This window comes from Caloenas nicobarica, chromosome Z (assembly GCF_036013445.1).
Source record: "Caloenas nicobarica isolate bCalNic1 chromosome Z, bCalNic1.hap1, whole genome shotgun sequence".
Lineage (NCBI taxonomy): Eukaryota > Metazoa > Chordata > Aves > Columbiformes > Columbidae > Caloenas > Caloenas nicobarica.
In genome coordinates, this window is record NC_088284.1 from 107,049,131 (window position 1) to 107,054,909 (window position 5,779).

A 5,779-nucleotide genomic window follows, 5' to 3' on the forward strand; every position below is an offset into this window, starting at 1 on the left:
AGCTGGTTAGCTCTACCCGGTAAGTTGGTTTTGGTGAGGGGAACGCCAACAAAAACGGCTCGGTGGAGAAACCAAGGGTCTGGTGCACAGGCAGTAAAACCAGAGGATGAAAATGAAGGTGCCAAGTGATTGTTATTGTGCCAGAAGGATTCAAAATCAACACCAAGGGTGCTTGCAGGAGGAGCATCTATACCGTGGGCATCTCACAGGACTTCAGTCGTGCCACTCGCCACCATTTCAACTCGTATGTACCAGTTGGTACAGGGTTCTCCTGCTTTGGTTTGAGGACTCAGCTGTCAGAACCTTTTCATTTTGAAGGACAATGTGCTATTCACCATCACCTTCCTCACCTGGAGAGACCTGGAGCAACCTGCGGTTTGCAGTGACACCGTCATGGCCATACTTGCCGTCACCAGGAGCCACCTTAGGGCTGTTTGCATTTCTCGGCTGATCCTGCAAAGAAAAGGGCCGGTTCCACTGATGTTCACGCTTCTTCCAAAGGCTGGGACTGAGGTGCTGTGAGTTGTTGTGTCCTCCCCACCACAGGGAACAGGGTCTGTCCCAGCACGATCCCCGCTGCAGCCTGGGACCGGAGGGGACAGCCGGTCAGCGCAGGGGGATGAGGGGACTCTGTCACATCGCACCGCTGCACTGAGAATGGCTGTAATGCCTCTGAATTCCCTGTAATTAATCAAACGGTGATTACCACCCTGGAAGTATGACATAGAGAGAGTCTGTTGAGGTTATATGATTATGTCGAGATGGAGTAGTTAATGTACCTTTGCCTGAAAGAACTGGAATGAATTAATTTAATGTTGCGCATGTATAAAACATTAGTTTTTACAGTTGTGCTGAGCATTGATATATAATTCCATTATAATCTTTCTCCACGGCTTCACACTTCTATGTCTGTAATTTAGTTGTATTTACATTCTGGTTAAACACTGTCACGGTCATTGTTTTTCCTCTTAGCAGCAATGGACATTTTGTTCTCCTAACACGCACAATCCTGTGATAGCTGGACCTTTTTGGACAGCAAAAAATCAGAGACATCCATGTTCTGCAGCATCCCAAATGGAAAAGGAACAAGGATCACCTTGAATTTTACCCCCAGCCTCATCCAGGCAGGCTCTGAGGTCACTGCTGCTTTCCCAAGTTTGGGAGGGTTACTTTTTTGCACTTTGAATGGGAACAGTGTCTTCAGTCTCATAAAGCCCTTTCTTGGATTTTTTTTCCTTGTTCTTTTTTAACACTTTGCGCAGGTATGATGGGCCATCTGTTGAAGGTGGAAGTGTGGAAGGTGGGTAGTGCCAGGAGCTCATTTGCTGAAGGTTCTGGTTTATTTGTGTGCAGCAAAAAAAGGACCTACAAATACATTCCCCTAAAAAGCAATATGCTCTCCTTCCCTCCTTTCCCCTCCTTGCTAGCTGGGCTTTTTTACAGACTTGTTCACATTCAAGGAAGAAGAGCACTCTGGACACTTGTGTGCAGTGGACAAATGGATTTTAAAATATTGCTGTTTTTTAAATGGGGGAGTGGGGTAGCAAATGGGGACGGTTGCTGCCGATGTTGGTGTTGCCCCGTGCAGAGTGCAGCATGAGCTGTTGCTGGCTGCAGGTTGTTTCATCCCCTCCACACCAGATTTTCTCCTTGCAGATCACACGTGCTGGGGGTACGTGGTCCCTGGTATTCGAGTGATGCCGGGGTCATAGAATCATGGAATAGTTTGTGTTGAAGGGACTTCCCAGCTCCCCCAGTGCCACCCCTGCCACGAGCAGGGACATCTGCACCAGCTCAGGTTGCTCAGAGCCCCGTCCAGCCTGGCCTGGGATGTCTCCAGGGATGGTTCAGCCACCACCTCTCTGGGCAACCTGGGCCAGGCTCTCACCACCCTCAGCACAAACAATTTCCTTTTATCCAGCCTGAATCTCCCTCCTTTAGTTTAAATCCATCACCCCTTGTCCCATCGCAACAGGCCCTGCTAAAAGTCTGTCCCCATCTTTCTTATGGGCCCCTTTTAAGTAGGGAAAGGCTGCAATAAGGTCTCCCTGGAGCTTCTCTTCTCCAGGCTGAACAGCCCAACTCTCTCAGCCTGTCCTCCCAGCAGAGCTGGTCCAGCCCTCTGAATGCCATGAACCAAAAGGGGAATAGCTGAGGAACTTTTCCTAAATTTATGGTGAACACCTCCAGCGCTGCCAGTCCTGTATCCTGCAGGGCCTGAATCTCCCCTCTTTTAGTTTAAAACCATCACCTCTCATCTTATCACAACAGGGCCTGCTAAAATGTCTATGCCCGTCTTTCTTAGAGGCCCTCGGTGGCGTGTTGGCAGCTGGTCCTCATCTCCTCGACGGCTTGAGCCCATCCTGCCAGAGTTTTGAAATCTGCTTTTAACTTGCAGACCCAGGGCCGTGAGAGCCTCTGCTTCATTTATCGTGTTTCTCTCATCTTTCTCAAAATCAGACTATCAATGCTTACAGGGCAATATCTGCCCTTGAAAACATAATATTCCCTATGAGCATTTTCAAATATTAAGAAATCACTTAGTACTTTTGTTACCGTTCTTTTCATCCTACCTCACAGCACACAGCTGATGGCACCAGCGCTGGACCAGGGGATGTCACCAGGGAGGGGACACTTCCCCACCAAACAGCCGCAGACACCAGCCAGGAAAAGCTGCATTGACTCTGAGCATTGCGGTCCTACAGCTTTTTCTGCTGAAATGGCACTAGATGGAGCAATTGACAAAATATTGTATTTCTACTGCCTGCAGCCTGGTGGCCCTGCCGGAGGGGCTGCCCCAAAGGATGCTCAGACCAGGAAAGGCAAACTCCCAAACCTCCGAGCTGGCGTTTTGCCCTGCAAATAGGTAAGTGCTACGTGGAACGAAAAGAACGCACCTGAGTACCACAGCAAGAGATTTCTTGGAAAGAAAATCATGGCCCTGTGATAACTGTCCTCCGTCCCTGGGGACAGCGGGGCCGAGCAGCCACCCCATGCCAAGCCGTGGGGATGGGACAGGGGGCCGGGGGCAGCTCAGCCCCACAGACCCCAAAGCGCAGATGCTGTGGATGTGCCCGACACGCTGCTGCTGTAGCAGCTCGTTCCCCTGCAGCAAATAAATCTGCCTTTGCTGCTGGGGCGTTCATCTCTTCTAAGAATATTAAATTCTGCTGATAGTCACTGAGCTGACACGGTCCCAGTTGCTGATGGGGCAGTTTCTGGGTGATAAACCAAGAGGTGCTGATTTTCTCTGCCACCCACATGGGCCAGACCGGAGGAGGAAAGAGAAAGCAGAATTTATTGTGTTTCGTACTCTGCTTCGACCCAGACCCCAGAAAGCTGCAGGTTGTCGGTTTTGCCTCTCCCCCAGCGTTAAGCCTCAAGAGGCTCATCCCGGCATCCGCTGTCACCCGGCGTGGGGAGGCCACGGGCAGGACCGGAGCCAAGGCACGTCCCCCCTCCCCGGGAACGGCTCCTTAATTTAATTAACCACAGAGGTTGTGTTCACCGGTGGTGCAGGGCTCTGTGTGCACGTTGGGCTGGAGGTGTTCTGCTCTCTCCTTGCACTTCGAACGCGGCCACAGCCCCGTTTTGGAGGCTGACGGACATTCCTTGCCCTGCTCTCCCTGTGCCCTTGTCCCCCAGGGCTCCTGCCGAAGGGACTGAGGTTCCCCCCTGCACCACCGGCTGAGGTTCCTTCATCTTCACAGCACAAGAAATGCATCAACCCGTAACAAAAGCTAACTGCAACATTTGATGTAGCCTGGACAATATTAGCAAATTACCGCGATTATTTCATCCCCTTTTCTGCTTTATACAGTCTCAGGCCGATGATGAGGAACGATCTGCGTCCCTGCAGCAGGGAGGGGGGCAATTTGCCATTTCTTTTCCCGTCTGGAGCCCCAAAGTTCCTCGCACAGGACCTGGGATGTTTTTACCCCCCCCAGACCCGGCACTGAGCACAAGGCAGCCTTTTGTCCGGGCCTGCCGGATCGCAGGGGCTGCACGTTTTGCCACGGACCCGGCGCTTTCATTCCTTGCATATCTTGCCGCTGATGTCAGGGCAGCGCGGGGGCCGTCCTGCTTGGGGGGGGCACAGCATGGCGGCATCTCCATGTGTCCCCCCCGCTAAAATTTCTGGATATTGTCTTCCAACCCTGGTGCCCCCCTGGGAGGCATCGCTCCAGCATCTTGGCAGCTCGTGAGCGGTGGGAGGAACGATTTGGGATCATCTGGTTTTCGGTAAGGATGGGGGGAAGCCGCGGGCTGTTTCTTTTGTGTGTTGTATCTGGCGTGGGCATCGACCCCAAACCACGCGCAGGGGGCAGCTGGCCAGGTCGAGAGGGTCTCACGTGGCCCGGGATGGAGCCAGCACCAGTGAGGTTGGCCGGGGCACATCTGGGGACAAAGTGGGTCCCCAAGTGACAGGCACAGCCCTGGGGGCGGCCGGGGGCTCCGATCCCCTGGGGGTCTGTGCCCCGGAGCGGTCCCTGCATGCTCACACGCCGTGTGTTCATACGGTTGCTTCAAAATCAGGTTTTGTTGTGGAGCTGGAGCCTGCTGGTTGCAGATGATGTCTCCAGGGATGGGGCATGAAATCATGGAATAGTTTGGGTTGGAAAGGACCTTCAAAGCTCATCCCGTCCAACTGCCCTGCGAAGAGAAGGGACATCTTCACCCAGATCAGGTTGCTGAGAGCCCCGTCCAGCTTGGCTGGTCCCCTTCTCCCCAGGATGGACCTTGGGTGGAGGTGGCTGTTGCTCCTCTGGCATGTCCCCTTTGGCACCACCATCCCTGGTGTCCAGCTCAGGCAATCCCGGCATCCCTGGGGACACCTGATGGGCTCATGTGAGTCAGGGGACACTGGGTGCTGGAGGGATTTTCTGAAGGTTATCAGTAAATTAGAGGGGAAAAAACAGAGAATCACTGGAAGTCATCCTGGTTGCAGCCCTGGTGTGGATGCTGAGGCCTTCTCAGAGTGATGTGGTTCTCCATGACCAGGGAGGTGCTTCGGATGAGACCGTCAGAGTCCCCGCTCCCTCCTTGCGGCAAAAGCAAGGGACACACTAGAAACAGCCATAAGGAGAGTGGAAAAATCATGTTCAACTGAGTTTCTCGTCATCCTTTCCCTTCATAGCTAATCAGCTCCTCGATGGTGAGCCTGTAAAGATCATTAGATTAATTTCTTTCCTTGCTGTGACTTAATTGTCTCCATTTGCATTGTACAGTGCTCTCACTGGGGATGTAGTTTTGCGTGCTATATTTAGTTTGATCTCTACCGTGATATTGAAATATATAAATTAAGGCTGGCTCTTGGGCTCTTTGTGGCACTGAGATCCTACAGATGATTTTTTTAAATTGGTTTTGTGCCATCCAGTGATGGTGGGCACTGGGAGATGCCAAGGGCAGCGTTGAACCATCCGTGGCCCCTTGGGGTCCGTGTGAGGAGATGGTTTGAGATGCAATGGGTGCTCACACTGGCACTTGGTGCTCAGCACCCAGGAACGTAAACTGGGGCTATTCCTGCAAAAAAAACCCCACCCCGTCATGTCTGTGCAGTGAACTGGGGCCTGGGACCTCCTGGGGGGGTCAGCGATCTGAAGAAATACCTCAAAAATTACTGATTTAATGACGTGCCCGTATGTACAGTCACCAGGGGCTGTCCTTCCCTGCCCTGTTGCTTTCAGGGGTCTGTCTGTCCGTCTCTCAGAGCATCCCTGCTGCCTCGCGCCAGGAGAGCACCACGGCGATGGGGACAGGATGGGAGCAAACACAGGTA